Genomic DNA, 20728 nt, shown 5'->3' with positions numbered 1-20728 from the left:
TTCAGAGAACATGTAGCCGACATGGGTTTAAGGGAAAGCCTATAATTTCTGGACAAAAGAAGGCCCAAAGATAAGTATCTATTTCAGAACAGAGTAGTGTGTGGTAGCTGTTAAATCTATCGGCAATGGACCGTGACGATGAGACATGCTCTATGCACTAATCTGTAATGGAATGAACAAAAGTAAATGATATGAAAGTGAAAGATGAAAATAGTTTAAGGGGGAGATTGTTAGATTGATCTCTAACTTAACTGGACCCAACGGCCCAGTTGGGCCTTTGATTCGCGCTCTGATTGGGGACGCCCAACCCACCATGGCTGGAGGGCCCCTGTCACCCTGCACTATAAAAAGAGATGAGGGCCGGTGGCTCTTATCACGAGGTTGACCTGAGCCGAGCTCCCCACCGACATCTAAACCCTAATCCGATCAGGGAGGGGCGCAACCAGTGACGGGAAGCCACCAGTTGCGCCGCCTACTCAATCGACGACACGTCTTCATCGCCCTCTTCATCGACCATCGCTGCCCGTGCGCAGACATCACCAACGAACCTGATGGTGTCCGCTGAACTCTCCCCTCTGCGGTGTCAGGTTCAATACCCTCTTCCTTTCATCTCTATGTCTCTAGTTCTATATGCATTAGGAAGAATATAATCAATCTATGGCTAGATCTATGATCGCTCTGATCCTACAGTTATAACAGTACGGTGTCGTGGACGACGACCGTACAGGAGCCTTTGATGATGCCCATGATGCTGCTGCCGCAGGCGGCGAAGGCGCTGAAATCGGATCCAGTCCAGCGGGCGACGGGGTTCACGGAAGGGACGCTCTCCAAGCGGACGCTGTAGATGGCGTCGTCAGCCAGCACAAAGAGCGGTTGGTCTTGCTGGACGGCGGTCGTCGTCGTCGTCGTTTCTGCCGGCGCCATCGTCAGGCCCATGACCGCACCTTTTGCTGTTGCAGGGGATCGAGGGGAGGAGGCCTGGCTCTGAGTCTCTGGCAGGACGGGTGGCGTGGTCCGTGGGGGATGCTGGGATCGGGGCATCAGGCATCAGGCTGCAGGCTCCACAATTTATACATCCATGTGGTCCGGCCGGGGAACCTTCAGCTTCGCGATCGATATCGACTCAGATACGCATACGCGATCTCGAGCCCCTACAAATACCATATGCATACTTGGCCACTCAAATGCTTACGCGTGTCCGAGTAAATGTTAAGTTTTGCCTCCATCGCTAGCGGAGGGTAGTGATAAGGAAAGGCTAAAAGTAGTAGGTGCACAGTGCACTACATTGACATGCATGCTGGCAGCCCGGCCGGGCTGGTGCGATCGAAGAAGAAAGATAAAATTCCTTATCCAGGAGGTGTGCGGGGTTTGGGAAAGAAAAAAAATCGAGGTAAGACTTCTCCTTGTAAATCCGAAGAGGCTCCTTTAAATTCGTGACCCGGTGACTCAGTGGGACAGCTCTCACCACTACACCAGGTCTACCCTTCAATAAAATTTCTTATCTGAGAAAAAAAATTCCTCTTCCTTGCTTAGCACCTGAAGTTCAAATCTTCCCTATTTGTTCAAGCTTCAAATTTTTCTTCCTAGCCTATTTAACAATACCGTGTATTTAGGTATGTAAGAGCATTTTCAAGAGTATCCCGTATCTTTTCCCCATCTATGTTTTTTTGGGAAAAAAGAGAAAAACTCATCTTCTAGAGTTCCTGTTTTTTGAGAAAAAAGAGAAAAACTCATCTCAAAGAGTTCCACGTATCTCTTCCTCGTCTTTTCGCACTTGACAAACCGGCCTCCTCCGTGCCTAAAAATACGCTAAGAGGAATCGCGCACATCCCCTTCCCCGCGCCGTGTCCTCGTTCCCGCGCTCGACCGCGACTCTTTCCCCTTTTGATTCGTTCTCGCGTCGCCGAATCGCTGATGACGAAGCCCCGCGCCGTCTCCCCTGCGATCGTGCGCGAGGAGGCCACGCGGCCGTCCAATGCGCTGCGTAGCGCCGTCCGCCGCCGCGTCGCCTCGGTCTCAGTGAAGCTGGCCGCGCGGGAAGAAGTTCGCCGAGGGGCGCCCCCAGCACATCGACATACTCGTGGAGTCTCTCCGCGGGACGCGCCGGTGCACTCTCGCGGCATTCCGTGGCGCGTCCGTGGAGGAGCTGCCCGAGGAGATCGGGATGCTAGCCGATCTTGACAGGGAGAACGGGCGCTTCTGGGAGGCCGCCAAGTTACTCTGCGATGCCAGATGGTGAAGGCCGCCGGGACACGGAACAGGAGCGTGGACACAGCGCCGCGGACGCCGATGAGGAGGGGTCCGAGTCGCTCGGCGCGGTGACGTTGCCGTCGAATGAGACGCTGCCCGCGGGGCCGGAGTGGAGGAAGCCGAAAAAAAATGACGTGGGACCGAAATTTGATATTTTGGAAGTCAAATGGAGCATTTTTTTGAGACAGTCTCTTTTTTCCTCTCCATACTACTTTGGGAGTTAGCAAAAAGAACATGGATGAAAAACAAAATTTAAGGTACTCTTGAAAATACTCTAATAGTGTTAATTCTTTTTTTTTCTTTTAGCATGACTGCCATTCCCCGGCGGAGTACAGAGCGAGGGAATACAGAATTGTTTTGTCATCATTTTTTTTCTTTTAGCATGGCCGTCTTTCCCTGGAGTACAAAGGGACTACATAATTTTCTCAATAAGCAATGTTAGCCTTGGGAATTGGGATGCCACACAGCCGAATTAACGACGATCTCGCATATGAGCACTCAGATACCATTCCATTGGTATTCATCTATTGTATAGTTAGAACTCGAAAGAACAGGATGAAACGCCATCCAAGCCTGGCTCGATTGTCATCGGGGCAACAATTTATTTGAATTTAAAAGAGCAGCCTCCGCCTGCTGAGAGGTCAACACTGTTTCTCATGTTTTCGGGAAACTTCCAGCTCTATTAGTGTCGTAGCCCCAGCTGACCTCGAGAATCTCTGTGGGAACTGTGTGGTAATTTCAAAGTATGCATGCCTAAATTCCTCTGCTATCGATGAGAACACTTCTCTGATGCCGCCTAATCTGAAACTAGTGGTACGGCCCTGCATTCCGATTCTGATATATGTCACATTGGTCTCGGTTGAGTATCAACTAAACGTCTAGTAGTGAGAATGAAAATAGGTAAAAGAACAGAAATATGGAGGCATAAATAAACTACAACAATGAACACCCACGCTTGAAAGAGCTGGAATGTGGGAAGCGACACTACTAATGTCAATACTAGTTATATACAATGCTATAGTAGAACACAAGTGAAGATATCATTATACTTTATTTTATTGTTTTATTATTAGATGGAAGTTGGAGGTGTTGTTAATAAATAGGGACAGGACACAAGATAATGAAACTTGGCAAGAGAGCTGGCAGTTATGCATTAATAAAGAAGTCTAGACTGGAAAGAACAATATCGATCACCGTGAGAGAGGAAGCAAAAACAAACAACAAGCTACAAACACAACTTCTAACAACAACAAGAAGTCCCAAACAACACGAACGATTGGCACACATGCCACAAAACAAAGCATCCAATATCTCCACTGCTAATTGCATTTGCCAATGGACAGTCACCAAATAGTCGCACCACAGATAGTTTAAATACGCCATGAGTCATGAGACACCTTCAATTCGGTGGCCCCACCACTCCATGTCAAATGACGAGTTTGCAAATGCCAGTTCATTAGTGTGGCTTTCCAGACATCGTTATTTACCAATTTAGTTTCGGACTCCAACAAACATGGTCGAGGGCCATCGCTACTAAAACATTGTCACTGCTTCCATGTGTAACACCCTAAAAATTTCAATATTTTAAAATAGGTGAATTGATTTAATTATGCTTAAGTGTGTGCATGTAATGTAGTAAATAATAAAGTTTATCAAATTAAAATCAAATATAAGGTATACAAACATGTTTATGCATTCATGCTGCTGCATAATTTTTTTGTCTTGTGTGATTTGAAATTAAATTTCAAATTGATTTGAATTTACATTCAAAATTTGTTTGGAAATTAGAAAAAAAAAAAGAAAAGACTTTTCTTCCCTCTCTCCCTATTCGGCCTGTCGGCCCGCTCTCTCCCTTCCACGCGGCCTGCTCACTCCCTTCCACGCAGACCAGCGAGCGTCGGCCCAGCAGCAGCGCCGGCCCAGCTTTGCAGCCCAGTCCAGCCGTGCCCGCGTTCGCCCTCCTCCCGCTGACAGCCGGGTCCCACGCGTTAGGTGCACCGTCTTCCTCCGCGTCGTGTCCGCCTCGGGCACGACTGCCGCCGCCGCCTTCCGACTCTGTTGCGGCCACGTTTCCCCTCCGTATCTTGTGCCCCATGCTGCCCCCGCCTCATAAATACCTAGCCCCGTGTCGCCGCCTCCATCCCAAGCTCCAGCGCCGCAGCAAGGTGGTTATCGAGTATAGACGGTGAGCAATTTGTGGGAGGACAAGAGTATTACTTTGACGAGCAGGATCAACAGGAGCAGTTTGTTCAAGGCAAATATAGCATGGGATTATCCTTGTTTTCTATTCACTTTAATAAATTAAATTCATGTTGCATATGTCTCCTTGATAGGGATTCCCTAGAATTAAACTTATACCTAGTCACATACGGGATATGCATTGGGTAGCTTTGCTAGTACTCAATTAAACCATGATCTTATAATTTGACTAATGGTATATGCAATAAACATAAAAATATGACTTTTTAGCAACTTGAAAACAGGGGGTGGAGTATTTAGCTACTTTCTAAATGCTTCAAATTTCTCTCTCTAAGGACTTATCTGTAAGTGATCATCCGAGACTTACAGTACAGCTGTGAGGGCTACATGGCTCTGGCTTTAGCTCAGTATGAGGACATTTTCTAGCTTGTTAGTGGTTACCTTCATTGGCGTAAGAATGGCTTGACGAATCGAGTATAGGACAGCCTCTACTCTTATGTGTATAGCTACGATGGAATTGTGCCATTCGACAAGGGATTCCTATATCTGTTTGCCGAGTTAATCTAATGACTCTAACTTGTTAGACGAATCTTTGAAAGGCTTCATAGTGACCCCTGTCTGCTCACCTTGGAAGTGTTTTAGGAGTAATTAACCCGGGCATATGGGTATCATGACTCATAGTGAAAGTGTACAACATCTGTAGAGTGTAAAACTGGTATATCAGCCGTGCTCACGGTCATGAGCGGCCTTGGAATATTTACGGAATAGATGAATACTAAGAATTATCTGTTTATGCTATTCGTTATTCATGTTTACATTGATCATGTGTTTTGCTTTGAGAATTGAAACAACTTGTTGCTACTCTTATGCTGAAATTGTGACAACTAAAAGCTTAATGCTGTTAAACATGTGTTAAGCCTTTTGAGCCTCATGAACCCCATGTTACACTTGTTGAGTACGACATGGACTTACGCTTGTTTATTTTCATTATTTGGATAAAAATCCTGGATGGGTAACAGATGGCTATGGTAATGACGATTTCCCTGAGGATTACTAGACTTGTGGTCAACCAGTTGACGTCCCTGTGCTATGGAGCTTCCGCGAGAGATTTTGTTTATACTTCCGCTACATATATGTGAAGATTATGTTCTATTCTTCGTGATGTAATAAACACTTGTGATGATACTATTTATAATTTGTCAGTTTATGTGTGTGACTGATCTCTGGACGCACGTAAGATTTTGCATCCCATTTTATACTTAAAATCGGGTGTGATACCATGTCAGAAAATGACTGCACAGTTCATGTCACTGCTAACTCCGCTGCCATGCAAGAACTGTCCTCAAAACCCTCTGTCAAAGAAAGACCAATGCTACCACTCCACCTTTGTCGAAGGATTTATCTCTGCAGTAGTGTTGATTTCCTTGGTACCGCTCATTCTAAAGCTAGTTAGGTGATGCACGTACGTGTGAGATTAGCCTCCCCGTTAGATGTGCTAGCGCTAAGAACATACGTATGCATAATAAAATAACTAGCTAATAAAAAAAGGAAAAAATCGGTGAGGACCATCCCTACGAGAACGTGGTGAGGTAAAACAGCTAAGGAGCACACGCCCAATGCCCAGAGTTGGAACGTTTGAGGGGAGCCACAGGCTGATGTTAGTTTATATATGCTACTAGCAAATAAGTGTATATATAGAATCATTTTAACTTTATCGCTCATTTATTTTGGAATCAAATATCAAAATGAGGAAGCTGAAATAAATCAGCTCTACTATAAGGACACCAACAGGCCCCTCCTTTCAAACTACAGTGTGGCCGGATATCTCCTAAGTATTGAGTGATCAATACTCAGGGTTTGTTAAATTCCTGTTGCAGCTGTTGGCTTATCATCGTTGCTTTGTGATTTTGTTGATTGTGATCATGTATATTATCTATATATTCCTAGAACTTGGTTATCTAAGATGCTTTCAAAGCTGGGACCCCGATGTGTGTTAGCAGGCAGCTGGATCTGTTTGGATAGCAGCAGCCGCCGAAGTGGGGGAGGGTAAAGAAGAGGTCTAGCAGAGCCCAATGAGCAAAAGGAGGCCGCAGACGATGCGTAGCCCATGCACCCGTGATTGTTGCAGACCTGGCCTTGATTATGTGTGTGCGGCTTCCTATATGCCATGAGCGCTTCCGCGCTCCTATGCTTGTGTGCCATGGATCCTTTCTTCTCTGATGACATAGGAAAAATCTGGTGGAGCTCACCTTGCCAGACAGGAAATATCAACGAGATGATGACATTGATTTTGCACTCAAAGGACTTGGTGGCAAAGCAGATGATGACATTGATCTGTGGGTGGAGCCACCACTAGTAGAGAATAGACCTTTGATCCTCGGCTAAAATGGGCTCTAGTCCTGGAATTTTTTGCGTCCGGGACTAGAGATACCTTTAGTCCCGGTTGGTGGCTCCAACCGGGACTAAAGATCCCTGCCCAACGGCTACTGCGCCAGACAGAGGTGGCAGGGACCTTTAGTCCTGGTTGGAGCCACCAACCGGGACTAAAGGTATACTTTTACTCCCGGTTGGTGGCTCCAACCGGGAGTAAAGGTCTACTCCCGGGCCGTGGCTGCGCCCGGGGTTGGAAAGTTACCTTTAGTCCCGGTTGGATCCATCAACCGGGACTAAATATTCTCCCTTTATAAATCGGCTATCTCCTCCTTCCTCCCCGAGCCCGAGCTCAGCACATTTTGAAATCACTGCAGTAGTGTTCTTGCTTCCTCCCTCCCTCCATTGTTCCTCCATCCATTCTTCGATTCCTCCATCGATTTCTTCGATTCCTCCGTCGATTCTTCAGTTGTAAAGGTTACCAATCTCATACTCTCATTTTTCACCATTTTCTTATACCATTTTGTTCACTATATATATTTATGGTTCTTTATTGTGGTTTTTTTCATTTGTAAGCAATTTGAGCTCAAAATCACTTCAAGCTTGCATATTTACATGAAAGAAGGTTAAAGTATATATAAATATAAACTTAGAAAATAGTTAGAAAATTATAGCAAATCCGTACTAGTTGAACTTGCGGACCGTGTTCAGCTCGGCGAGCATGTTCTCTGCCGAGCAGTAACGGACGTCAAGGAGGAGCTTTGATTCTACGAGGGAGAGCGACAACGGTCGTGGAAGACCGTGTTCCCTTCCTCGTAGAATCGGAGCTCTTCCTTGACCAAGTACGGTGCCGTCCGATGGAGAAATGCTCGCCGAGATGATCACGTAAGAAAGGTCAACTAGTACGGATGGTTATTTATTCACATGTCCCGATATCGTCGCAGTAGTCTGTCAATCACCATACCTAAACGTAGTATATATAAATAAAAACTTAGAAAATAGTTAGAAAATTATAGAAAATCTGTACTAGGTGAACTAGCGGACCGTGTTCATTTCGGCGAGCATGTTCTCTGCCGAGCGGTAACGGACGTCAAGGAGGAGCTTTGATTCTACGAGGGAGAGCGGCAACGGTCGTGGAAGACCGTGTTCCCTTCCTCGTAGAATTGGAGCTCTTCCATGGCCAAGTACAGTGCCGTCCGGTGCAGAAATGCTCGCCGAGATGATCACGTAAGCAAGGTCAACTAGTAACGGATGGTTATTTATTCACACGTCCCGATATCGTCGTAGTAGTCTGTTATGTGTGTACACTCCTATTCTTCTGTTAATTTGCGGAAATATCATGTGAATTACTTACCTGCCGCAGTAAAAGACGAGAACACAATGACCATTAAAAATATCATTGTTTAGAGATCTAGATAATTTTATAGTTTGTTAATTTATTTGTTTATAAAAGGAGAAATTTATAGTGTATTAAAAAATGAGTATAGAGAGTAGATGGCAACTGCTTCCGGGTTCTCAGCCTCTCATGGGTTTCCAAAGCGACTTAGGCCGGGCCTTCCTCTCATTCCATGCGGCAAGTGTCGTGATGAGACGAAGATTGTGATGGAGTACCAAGTGAAGAAGGAGGGTCCCAACAAGGATCGTATCTTCTACAAGTGTCCGGATCGCAATGTGAGTTATTTTATCGTATTTAATGATTATGGTTAGTTTATACCTATTTTCATGATGGTTGTGATTAAAGTTCTAATTTTTTGTTTTAATTTCAGTGGGATGGCAGTGGACGATGTTCAGGCTTCTACTGGGAGGAAGAGTATGTTGAACTCGTGCAAAAATATCTTGCACAACAGGCAGATACGGCGGCTAATGAGGCAGTGATCTAGCCGAAGAAGCCCAAAGATGTTGCACAATCGGGGGATCTATCTGTTTTAGTTGAGATTGGTCGTGAAATCCTTGTGCTCCTGAAATGTATTTTAGCTTTAGTTCTTTTAGTGGTAGTTAGGATTGTCTACATTGTAGTGATGCTTTCATAAATTTGTATCTTTTGTGGTGGCACGCATGTTGTATAAATAATTAATTATGATCTAGGTTTTAATATGATATTTATATCATGTAATGTAGATGAGCCGTCATTGGATGTATAATACTGATCGCCGCTGCCAAGAGTTCATTGACGGCGTGCATTCTTTGTTACGTGCGGCCGAGGCAAACAAACACGACGGTTTCATGTGCTGCCCATGTGCCATATGTAAGAATACGGTGGAATATCCTTGCTCAAGGACTCTTCATTCACACTTGTTCAAGTCGGGTTTTATGCCAAACTATATTTGTTGGACAAAGCACGGAGAAACCGGTGTTGTAATGGAAGAAGGTGAAGAAGAACAATGGGACGACAATGATATTATTCCTGATGGTGTGTGCTTCAATGATACTGCAATGGGAGAAGCTGAAGAAGAGGTAGCCGCAGAAGATGAGCCGGCTGATGATCTTTGTCAGGTCATTCGTGACGCACAAAGAGAATGTGAAAGTGAAAAGGAGAAGATCAAGTTCAAGCGGATGCTAGAAGATCACAAGAAATTGTTGTACTCAACTTGTGATGCAGGGCAAAAAAAGTTGGGAACCACACTAGAATTGCTGCAATAGAAGGCAAAGAATGGTGTATCTAACAAGGGATTTGGAGAGTTACTAAAAATCCAAAAGAAGATGCTTCCGAAGTACAATGAATTGCCCGCCACTACCTACGAAGCAAAACAAGTTGTCTGTCCTATGGGGCTAGAAATAGAGAAGATACATGCATGTCCTAATGACTGCATCCTATACCGTGGCAAAGAGTACGAGAAATTGGATGCATGCCCGGTATGCCATGCGTCGCGGTATAAGATCAGGCGAGATGACCCTGGTGATGTTGAGGGCGAACGTCCGCGTAAGAAAATCCCTACCAAGGTTATGTGGTATGCTCCTATAATACCACGCTTGAAACGTCTGTTCAGAAACAAAGAACATGCAAAATTGTTACGATGGCACAAAGAAGACCGTAAGGTAGACAATATGTTGAGACACCCTGCTGATGGGTCCCAGTGGAGAGCAATCGACAGAGAATTCCCGGAGTTTGCAAATAACGCAAGAAACTTAAGGTTTGCTTTAAGTACAGATGGTATCAATCCTTTTGGAGAGCAGAACAGTAGTCATAGCACTTGGCCTGTTACTCTAAGTATCTACAATATTCCTCCTTGGCTATGCATGAAGCGGAAATTCATTATGATGCCTGTGCTCATCAAAGGCCCGAAGCAACCTGGTAATGACATCGATGTGTACCTGAGACCACTTATTGACGAACTTCTCATTTTGTGGAATAAAGAAGGTGTACGTGTGTGGGATGAGTACAAACAGGAACACTTTGATCTACGAGCATTGTTGTTCGTAACAATCAATGATTGGCCTGCTCTAAGTAATCTTTCAGGACAATCAAACAAGGGATATAATGCATGCACACACTGCTTCGGTGATATTAGAGGTGTATTCTTGAAAAAATATCGAAAGGTCGTGTACCTTGGCCATCGTCGATTTCTTCCTGCAAATCATCCCGTAAGAAAGAAAGGCAAGCATTTTAAAGGGAAGGCAGACCACCTGACCAAGCCTCGCAACCAAACCGGTGAGGATGTACTCGATATGATCAATGATGTGAAAGTCGTCTTTGGAAAAGGACATGGAAGCTAACCTATTCCGAAAGACGCTAACGGTCACGCACCCATGTAGAAGAAGAAGTCCATATTTTGGGACCTACCCTATTGGCAAGTCCTAGAGGTCCGTAGCTCGATCGACGTGATGCACCTGACGAAGAATCTTTGTGTGAACCTACTAGGCTTTATGGGTGTGTATGGAAAGCCTAAGGACACATTTGAAGCACGACAGGACCTGCGTTGTTTGAGAGAAAGAGACAACCTGCATCCAGAGAAGATAGATGATGGACGCCATTACTTACGTTCTGCTAGCTACACTCTAAGCAAAGAGGAGAAGGAAATCATGTTTGAATGCTTAAACAACATCAAGGTACCATCTGGATTCTCCTCGAATATAAAGGGTATTATAAATGTGCCAGAGAAGAAATTCTGTAACTTAAAGTCTCATGACGCAATTACTTCCAGTTGCATTAAGAGGAATTCTACCTCCAAATGTACGTCTAGCCACCGTGAAGCTATGTGCATTCCTCAATGCAATTTCTCAGAAGGCAATTGATCCAACTGATCTAGCTAAACTACAGAATGATGTGGTTCAATGTCTTGTCAGCTTTGAGTTGGTGTTTCCTCCTTCTTTCTTTGATATTATGACACACCTCCTAGTTCACCTAGTCAAGGAGATTTTCACTCTTGGTCATGTGTTCCTACACAACATATTCCCCTTAGAGAGATTCATGGGAGTCCTAAAGAAATATGTTCACAACCGTGCTCGCCTAGAAGGAAGCATCACCAAGGGCTATGGAACAGAAGAGGTCATTGAGTTCTGTGTTGACTTTATTCCCGACCTTGACTCGATTGGTGTTCTTGAATCGAGACATGAGGGGAGACTAAGCGGAAAGGGGATACTAGGGAGGAAAACATATATTGGTACGGATGATGATTATTTCAATAAAACGCACTACACAGTTCTATAGAACTCCTCTTTGGTAGATCCGTATATTGAGACACACAAGGATCTCTTACGATCCGAGTTTCCAGGGAAGACTGAAGCTTGGATTACGCATAAGCACATGGAAACTTTCAGCGGTTGGTTGTGAAAAAAATGTCAAGATGATGAGAGCATCCATGAGCAACTGTATTTATTGGCTATGCAACCATCATGGCATATTGTCACATACAAAGGGTACGAGATAAATGGGAACATATTCTACACAGTAGCCCAAGATAAAAGGAGTACCAACCAAAACAGTGGTGTCCGCATAGATGCCACAGACCCGAATGGGAATAAGCAGACATATTATGGACGCATAGATGAAATATGGGAACTAGAATATACACCTACTTTGAAGATCCCATTGTTTAAGTGTCAATGGGTCAAGGTGACCGGAGGCGGGGTAACAGTAGACAACGAGTATGGAATGACAATAGTAGACCTTAGTAATATTGGGTACAAAGACGAACCATTTGTCCTTGTCAAGGATGTGAATCAGGTATTCTATGTCAATGATATGTCTACCAAATCAAAAAGAGAGAAAAACGATAATGACTCAACCAAAGAGCCAAAGCGCCACATAGTTCTTTCAGGGAAAAGAGTCATCGTGGGAATTGAGGACAAGTCAGACATGTCAGAAGAATATGAAAAGGATGACCGAATTCCACCCTTCAAAGTGAACAAAGACCCTACCATCTTGGTAAATGATGAGGACACTCCATGGTTACGAAGCGATCATAACCAAGGGACATACGTAAAGAAGAAGTTCACTGCTGTGCCCACTTGATGATATAGTGATTTAATATAGTGTGTGTTTGAGATATTATGTAATAATTGTAAATTCAGATGTTTATTATGTCATGTTTCAAATTAAATCAATGTTTGATTTGGTGGGATTTCTCTCTCAAAAAGATAAATTAGGATACTGAGTGATGAAAAATTAAAATATTAACGTTAAAATGATGTGAAAACAAATTTTCTGTCCAAAACCAATAGTTTTAATAATTTTAATTAAACACTACATTTTTTCATTAACGAAATAATAAATATTAGTTACATTATGTTTTATAATTCTAACAAAAAATAAAAAAAGTTAGGTTATAGATTTTTCCTATGTGCAATAAACAAAAAGAAAATTCATATTTTTAACAAAATAATTTTATGCCTTTTATTTATTTTACTATGTATTTAACAAAAACTATTGCATTTCTATTGTATTTAACAAGACTATTGCTTAAAACAGGCGGGAAACGAAACTGCAGGCCACCTTTACTCCCGGGTGGGAAGCCCACCCGGAAGTAAAGGTGGGCTGCAGTTTCATGGCCCGCCAAAAAAAATCCTTTACTCCCGGTGCGTGTTACCAACCGGGAGTAAAGGTATACCTTTACTCCCGGTTGGTAACACGCACCGGGAGTAATACGCACCGGGAGTAAAGGGTTTTTACTCCCGGTTGGTGGCTGGCACCGGGAGTAATTCTCTCTGGTATATAACCTCCAGCGCCTGGCGTAGATCGATCCGCTCATCTTCTTCCTCGTCAAACACCGCCGCCCTCTTCTTCCTCGCGCCGCGTCCATTCGTCTTCCGTGACACCGGCGCCGCCCTCTTCTTCCTCGTGCGGCCTCCACCGTACGCGCCCGTGCCCCTCCTCCGCGTGCGCCCGTGGCCCTCCACCGCGCCCTCCACCGCGCCCTCCTCCGCGCCGAGGCCCTCCACCGCGCGTGTTGCCCCACCGCGCCCGAGGCCCTCCACTGCCGAGCTTGAGGTGATATGTTCATCGATCTCTTTGTACATTCGCCCGAGCCCTCCACTGCCGAGTTATAGATCACGTCGAAAACTACAACTTTGGTGTAAGCCATGTCAACGCTCGAGGTCGATTGAAAATTCCAAATTTTGAATCACAAAATCTAGGAACTGAAAATGAATATTTGGAACTCTAAATGATTTTAAATAAAAAACATATCTTAACACAAGTTTTGAATATTTGGATATTATATGGATAAATTAGCAAGTTTAATTAGAGTGTCAAAAACTGCATTTTATGGTACTAAAATACATTTTAAGATCACTGGGACCTGAACTCATGACAAGTTTAATTAAGGACCACCAATGAAATTACTTTAGAAATTAATTAGATCGATGTAAATTCATGGCTTGTATAATAAACACGCTATATATTATTTGGAAACAACGCTACGAACCATCCGCTAATGAACTTTCGTACAAACTCCTCAGGATGGCAACCATTGTCGTTGTCACTAAAGCTGAAAATGATCCAGCCCATCAACCGCCATATATTCATCACTATATGATATTGTCGTTGTAGGATATATAATGGTCAAATAGGAACTCAATTTTGATACCTAGTTTGTAAACTAAGCGTTTTTTAGTTTATAAAAAATATCACATGTGATGATGTAAGCAGTTTTAGTTGGACTTGCATGCATGGCTATAGACAAATGAAGGAAAACTTCAACGTTTCTTCACTTGTGAACTTTGAATATACAGATATAATATATTAATGTTGCTAAAGAAATATGAGCATTACATATTTTTTTTGGGAAGACTATCTTCAAACTTTATATCATAGCATCAGAGATCGCCTGTAGAAGAAGAAAATAAATTCTTATCATTTTGGAAATAGTAATGATTATATTAGCAATAAGACACATATACTTACATTTCATAATGACTTATACTTACATTATTAATATAGAATTTTCTCATATGATGAATGACTACATGGTTCACATGGTACATAGGATCACAACATCACGCACCGATACCGCCTCAGCCTGCCTCACGTCGTCGTCGTCGTCAGCACGCCGGCCCGCCTCACGTTGTCGTCGTCAGCACACCGGCCACCGTGCCGACACGTATATATATGTCATTTGTATTCATATGCATGTATATATATACGTCGCGGAGCACCGCCGCCATCGTTCGTCCATGCGTTTCTATGTATACGGCGGAGCACCGCCGCCCTCGTTCACCCATGTGTACAGACATATATACGGCGGAGTGGAGCACCGCCACTCTTGTCACACCGCCCTTTCTCGTGGTCTAGTTGATCAACATTCATATTATCGTTATCGTTAATGCTAAACAATCACACCAGGGTGAACCGCGCTGTTGATGTCACCGACGTGGTTCACCCTAGTCACCGACGCAAATCCTCAAAATTTGGTATGAAAGATCTTGGTGAGCTTCGTCGTTTTAGGGATCGAGATTCACCGAGATAGAAGTAAAGAGCTATTAGGAACTGTCACAAAAGACATACATAGAAAAGATCTTAAAGAAATTTAGTATGCATAAATGTAGTCCCTCACCTGCTTCTATAGTCAAGGGCGACAATATGGAGATTTTAATTGCCCTAGGAACCAATATGAGATCGATCAAATGAAAGCGGTTCCATATGCTTCAGCTGTCGGAAGCTTGCAATATGCTCAATATGCACGTGCCCTGACTTGGCATTTGTTACTGGGTTACTTGGCAGATTCCAGAGCAATCCTTGATTAGAAGACCTGGAAATTGGTAAAGAAAGTCTTACGTTATTTGTAAGGAACAAAAGGCCTTATTATGACGTATAGAAGATCTAATTCACTCCATATAGTGGGATATTCATATTCTGATTATGCGGGAGATGATAGAAATCCACGTCTTGATATTTTTCACTCTCGCAGGGAGAGCTATTTTATGAAAAAGCTCAAAGCAAACCATCACTATCGTCCACAATGTATGTCGTTTGTAGCGTGTTATGACAACGGGGCAGGTGAACTGGTTAAAAGTTTATACCCGGTTTAAAGGTGGTTGACGATATCTATAGACCACTAAAATTATACTGCGATAATAATTCGGCAGTACAGTATGCTCACAATAATAAGTCAAGTGGTGCTGCCAAACACATTGACATAAAGTATTATGTTGTGAAAGATAAAGTCCGAATCAAATCATAAGTCTTGAGCATATAAGTAAATGCTCGCGGATCCGCTATAAAGGCTTACCACCCAACGTGTTCAGAGAACATGTAGCCGACATGGGTTTAAGGGAAAGCCTATAATTTCTGGACAAAAGAAGGCCCAAAGATAAGTATCTATTTCAGAACAGAGTAGTGTGGTAGCTGTTAAATCTATCGGCAATGGAACCGTGACGATGACATGCTCTATGCACTAATCTTAATGGAATGAACAAAAGTAATGATATGAAAGTGAAAGATAAATAGTTTAAGGGGGAGATTGTTAGATTGATCTCTAACTTAACTGGACCCAACGGCCCAGTTGGGCCTTTGATTCGCGCTCTGATTGGGGACGCCCAACCCACCATGGCTGGAGGGCCCCTGTCACCCTGCACTATAAAAAGAGATGAGGCCGGTGGCTCTTATCACGAGGTTGACCTGAGCCGAGCTCCCCACCGACATCTAAACCCTAATCCGATCAGGGAGGGGCACCAGTGACGGGAAGCCACCAGTTGCGCCGCCTACTCAATCGACGACACGTCTTCATCGCCCTCTTCATCGACCATCGCTGCCCGTGCGCAGACATCACCAACGAACCTGATGGTGTCCGCTGAACTCTCCCCCCTGCGGTGTCAGGTTCAATACCCTCTTCCTTTCATCTCATGTCTATTGTCTCTAGTTCATGCATGGAAGAATAAATCAATCTATGGCTAGATCTATGATCGCTCTGATCCTACAGTTATAACAGTACGGTGTCGTGGACGACGACCGTACAGGAGCCTTTGATGCCCATGATGCTGCTGCCGCAGGCGGCGAAGGCGCTGAAATCGGATCCAGTCCAGCGGGCGACGGGTTCACGGAAGGGACGCTCTCCAAGCGGACGCTGTAGATGGCGTCGTCAGCCAGCACAAAGAGCGGTTGGTCTTGCTGGACGGCGGTCGTCGTCGTCGTCGTTTCTGCCGGCGCCATCGTCAGGCCCATGACCGCACCTTTTGCTGTTGCAGGGGATCGAGGGGAGGAGGCCTGGCTCTGAGTCTCTGGCAGGACGGGTGCGTCCGTGGGGGATGCTGGGATCGGGGCATCAGCATCAGGCTGCAGGCTCCACAATTTATACATCCATGTGGTCCGGCCGGGGAACCTTCAGCTTCGCGATCGATATCGACTCAGATACGCATACGCGATCTCGAGCCCCTACAAATACCATATGCATACTTGGCCACTCAAATGCTTACGCGTGTCCGAGTAAATGTTAAGTTTTTGCCTCCAGCTAGCGGAGGGTAGTGATAAGGAAAGGCTAAAAGTAGTAGGTGCACAGTGCACTACATTGACATGCATGCTGGCAGCCCGGCCGGGCTGGTGCGATCGAAGAAGAAAGATAAAATTCCTTATCCAGGAGGTGTGCGGGGTTTGGGAAAGAAAAAAAATCGAGGTAAGACTTCTCCTTGTAAATCCGAAGAGGCTCCTTTAAATTCGTGACCCGGTGACTCAGTGGGACAACTCTCACCACTACACCAGGTCTACCCTTCAATAAAATTTCTTATCTGAGAAAAAAAATTCCTCTTCCTTGCTTAGCACCTGAAGTTCAAATCTTCCCTATTTGTCAAGCTTCAAATTTTTCTTCCTAGCCTATTTAACAATACCGTGTATTTAGGTATGTAAGAGCATTTTCAAGAGTATCCCGTATCTTTTCCCCATCTATGTTTTTTTGGGAAAAAAGAGAAAAACTCATCTTCTAGAGTTCCTGTTTTTTGAGAAAAAAGAGAAAAACTCATCTCAAAGAGTTCCACGTATCTCTTCCTCGTCTTTTCGCACTTGACAACCGGCCTCCTCCGTGCCTAAAAATACGCTAAGAGGAATCGCGCACATCCCCTTCCCCGCGCCGTGTCCTCGTTCCCGCGCTCGACCGCGACTCTTTCCCCTTTTGATTCGTTCTCGCGTCGCCGAATCGCTGATGACGAAGCCCCGCGCCGTCTCCCCTGCGATCGTGCGCGAGGAGGCCACGCGGCCGTCCAATGCTGCGTAGCGCCGTCCGCCGCCGCGTCGCCTCGGTCTCAGTGAAGCTGGCCGCGCGGGAAGAAGTTCGCCGAGGGGCGCCCCCAGCACATCGACATACTCGTGGAGTCTCTCCGCGGGACGCGCCGGTGCACTCTCGCGGCATTCCGTGGCGCGTCCGTGGAGGAGCTGCCCGAGGAGATCGGGATGCTAGCCGATCTTGACAGGGAGAACGTGCGCTTCTGGGAGGCCGCCAAGTTACTCTGCGATGCCAGATGGTGAAGGCCGCCGGGACACGGAACAGGAGCGTGGACACAGCGCCGCGGACGCCGATGAGGAGGGGTCCGAGTCGCTCGGCGCGGTGACGTTGCCGTCGAATGACGCTGCCCGCGGGGCCGGAGTGGAGGAAGCCGAAAAAAAAATGACGTGGGACCGAAATTTGATATTTTGGGAAGTCAAATGGAGCATTTTTTTGAGACAGTCTCTTTTTCCTCTCCATACTACTTTGGGAGTTAGCAAAAAGAACATGGATGAAAAAACAAAATTTAAGGTACTCTTGAAAATACTCTAATAGTGTTAATTCTTTTTTTTCTTTTAGCATGACTGCCATTCCCCGGCGGAGTACAGAGCGGGGAATACAGAATTGTTTTGTCATCATTTTTTTTCTTTTAAGCATGGCCGTCTTTCCCTGGAGTACAAAGGGACGACATAATTTTCTCAATAAGCATGTTAGCCTTGGGAATTGGGAATGCCACACAGCCGAATTACGACGATCTCGCATATGAGCACTCAGATACCATTCCATTGGTATTCATCTATTGTATAGTTAGAACTCGAAAGAACAGGATGAAACGCCATCCAAGCCTGGCTCGATTGTCATCGGGGCAACATTTATTGAATTTAAAAGAGCAGCCTCCGCCTGCCTGAGAGTCACACTGTTTCTCATGTTTTCGGGAAACTTCCAGCTCTATTAGTGTCGTAGCCCCCAGCTGACCTCGAGAATCTCTGTGGGAACTGTGTGGTAATTTCAAAGTATGCATGCCTAAATTCCTCTGCTATCGATGAGAACACTTCTCTGATGCCGCCTAATCTGAAACTAGTGGTACGGCCCTGCTATTCCGATTCTGATATATGTCACATTGGTCTCGGTTGAGTATCACTAAACGTCCTAGTAGTGAGAATGAAAATAGGTAAAAGAACAGAAATATGGAGGCATAATAAACTACAACAATGAACACCCACGCTTGAAAGAGCTGGAATGTGGGGAAGCGACACTACTAATGTCAATACTAGTTATATACAATTGCTATAGTAGAACACAAGTGAAGATATCATATACTTATTTATTGTTTATTATTAGATGGAAGTTGGAGGTGTTGTTAATAAATAGGGACAGGACACAAGATAATGAAACTTGCAAGAGAGCTGGCAGTTATGCATTAATAAAGAAGTCTAGACTGGAAAGAAACAATATCGATCACCGTGAGAGAGGAAGCAAAAACAAACAACAAGCTACAAACACAACTTCTAACAACAACAAGAAGTCCCAAACAACACGAACGATTGGCACACAATGCCACAAAACAAAGCATCCAATATCTCCACTGCTAATTGCATTTGCCAATGGACAGTCACCAAATAGTCGCACCACAGATAGTTTAAATACGCCATGAGTCATGAGACACCTCAATTCGGTGGCCCCACCACTCCATGTCAAATGACGAGTTTGCAAATGCCAGTTCATTAGTGTGGCTTCCAGACATCGTTATTTACCAATTTAGTTTTCGGACTCCAACAAACATGGTCGAGGGCCATCGCTACTAAACATTGTCACTGCTTCCATGTGTAACACCCTAAAAATTTCAATATTTTAAAATAGGTGAATTGATTTAATTATGCTTAAGTGTGTGCATGTAATGTAGTAATAATAAAGTTTATCAAATTAAAATCAAATATAAGGTATACAAACATGTTTTAATGCATTCATGCTGCTGCATAATTTTTTTGTCTTGTGTGATTTGAATTAAATTTCAAATTGATTTGAATTTACATTCAAAATTTGTTTGGAAATTAGAAAAAAAAAAAGAAAAGACTTTTCTTCCCTCTCTCCCTATTCGGCCTGTCGGCCCGCTCTCTCCCCTTCCACGCGGCCTGCTCACTCCCCTTCCACGCAGACCAGCGAGCGTCGGCCCAGCAGCAGCGCCGGCCCAGCTTTGCAGCCCAGTCCAGCCGTGCCCCCGCGTTCGCCCTCCTCCCGCTGGACAGCCGGGTCCCACGCCGTTAGGTGCAACCGTCTTCCTCCGCGTCGTGTCCGCCTCGGGCACGACTGCCGGCCGCCAGCCTTCCGACTCTGTTGCGGCCACGTTTCCCCTCCGTATCTTGTGCCCCATGCTGCCCCCCGCCTCATAAATACCTAGCCCCGTGTCGCCGCCTCCATCCCAAGCTCCAGCGCCGCAGCAAGGTGGTTATCGAGTATAGACGGTGAGCAATTTGTGGGAGGACAAGAGTATTACTTTGACGAGCAGGATCAACAGGAGCAGTTGTTCAAGGCAAATATAGCATGGGATTATCCTTGTTTTCTATTCACTTTAATAAATTAAATTCATGTTGCATATGTCTCCTTGATAGGGATTCCCTAGAATTAAACTTATACCTAGTCACATACGGGATATGCATTGGGTAGCTTTGCTAGTACTCAATTAAACCATGATCTTATAATTTGACTAATGGTATATGCAATAAACATAAAAATATGACTTTTTAGCAACTTGAAAACAGGGGGTGGAGTATTTAGCTACTTTCTAAATGCTTCAAATTTCTCTCTCTAAGGACTTATCTGTAAGTGATCATCCGAGACTTACAGTACAGCTGTGAGGGCTACATGGCTCTGGCTTTAGCTCAGTATGAGGACATTTTCTAGCTTGTTAGTGGTTACCTTCATTGGCGTAAGAATGGCTTGACGAATCGAGTATAGGACAGCCTCTACTCTTATGTGTATAGCTACGATGGAATTGTGCCATTCGACAAGGGATTCCTATATCTGTTTGCCGAGTTAATCTAATGACTCTAACTTGTTAGACGAATCTTTGAAAGGCTTCATAGTGACCCCTGTCTGCTCACCTTGGAAGTGTTTTAGGAGTAATTAACCCGGGCATATGGGTATCATGACTCATAGTGAAAGTGTACAACATCTGTAGAGTGTAAAACTGGTATATCAGCCGTGCTCACGGTCATGAGCGGCCTTGGAATATTTACGGAATAGATGAATACTAAGAATTATCTGTTTATGCTATTCGTTAT

General features: G+C 44.6%; 1 long non-coding RNA gene across 1 annotated transcript; it reads left to right on the top strand.

Annotated features, from left to right (window-relative positions):
* The first annotated feature begins 398 nt into the window (after positions 1–398).
* LOC136537903 (uncharacterized) lies at positions 399–1330 on the top strand. Its single transcript, XR_010779150.1, has 3 exons — positions 399–587; positions 691–872; positions 960–1330. It is a non-coding gene; the product is annotated as an uncharacterized lncRNA (long non-coding RNA).
* The last annotated feature ends 19398 nt before the right edge of the window (positions 1331–20728 follow it).

Source organism: Miscanthus floridulus, chromosome 2 (assembly GCF_019320115.1).
Source record: "Miscanthus floridulus cultivar M001 chromosome 2, ASM1932011v1, whole genome shotgun sequence".
Taxonomy (NCBI): Eukaryota; Viridiplantae; Streptophyta; class Magnoliopsida; order Poales; family Poaceae; genus Miscanthus; species Miscanthus floridulus.
Note: the sequence above shows the minus strand (reverse complement) of the source record. Positions and strands in the feature narration are given on the sequence as shown.